Raw genomic sequence first — 1,142 nt, 5'->3', positions numbered from 1 at the left:
TATATATAAAACATAGGAGTTGTAATATAGCAACTCTAAAAAGAGGATTACATGTAACAAATTCCAACAATTATATATTGTATATTTTAACTTGTATTAGCTATAATTATATAACCCCACTATTTGTTGTAATGAGTCTATTTAATGTTGCAATTTGGATTGAACCAAAAAGAAATCATTACTTTCTTCTAAAAGTCACAAAATGCTAATAAATAAATACTTCCTTAAATTTAGCAAATTAAAACAATTCATTACTTTCGCTAGTTAATATTGCCTACTCTTTCTCTAAATAAGGCCTGTATATGTTCTGGCATGCTTATAATCAAGTTTTTAATGGTGTTGTCCATTTTTTTTATTCTTCCACAGTAGCTTCTCTCATTTAGTGAGCAGTGGTATGTTTGTGGATAGCCCTCTGAAGCATGTTCCAGACATGCTCAAGGGAGAATTTATCGGGAGAAATTGGTGGCCTCTCCATTCTTATGATACTTGCCTTACGAAGGTACTGCTGGTGATGGCGAGTATTATTGTCAAACAGGATAAAGTTTTATCGATAATCATTTTCCATAGGTGTTTCTATGGGTTCGATGATATCTCTAAGATCCATCTAAGCATTCATGAAAGCATCTGTGCTTCTATACTGGAAGATTATTGATTGACCGTGTGTATAGATGAATGGAATATGGTCCGGGTGCGGTAAAAAAAATCTGAAATAGTAGATAATTATACAATTTTATTGAGCCAACATTTTGCCCCACGTTGCAGGGCTTTGTCAGGGCTAAAAAAGTTACAAAAAGGAAAAAAAGAAGAAAAACATAAGTGTAAAATAACAGGGGTATAAAATGTAAAAACGTAAGATATAATAAGAAAAATTAAAGGTTATAAATAGTAAATGAAAAGGTAATAGTAACAGATAGATAAGAGAAGAAATATTAAAGAAAGTTCAAATAGAGAGATGAAAAAAGAAAAAAAAAAAAAATACAAACCAAATGATAAGACAGAATGCATACCTGTTTTGACGCCAGTCAAAAACAAAGTGACCGTTGGTATTGGGAGGAGTGGGGACGGCAGTTATGCCACAATAACGAAAATAATTTGTAAAGTAAACATAGTAAAAAAATATTTAAATTAGGTAAACAATAAAT

The 1,142-nt window shown here is 31.0% G+C and overlaps 1 protein-coding gene across 1 annotated transcript in view; it reads left to right on the top strand.

The window, feature by feature from the left end:
• PAN2 (PAN2-PAN3 deadenylation complex catalytic subunit PAN2) overlaps positions 1-1,142 on the top strand; it is a 35,164-nt gene that overhangs the window by 6,367 nt on the left and 27,655 nt on the right. The gene's annotated exons all lie outside the window — the stretch shown is intronic.

The sequence above is a fragment of the Halyomorpha halys genome, unplaced genomic scaffold, assembly GCF_000696795.3.
Source record: "Halyomorpha halys isolate HHAL.00 unplaced genomic scaffold, Hhal_1.1 Scaffold108.1, whole genome shotgun sequence".
NCBI classification, from domain to species: domain Eukaryota; kingdom Metazoa; phylum Arthropoda; class Insecta; order Hemiptera; family Pentatomidae; genus Halyomorpha; species Halyomorpha halys.
Note: the sequence above shows the minus strand (reverse complement) of the source record. Positions and strands in the feature narration are given on the sequence as shown.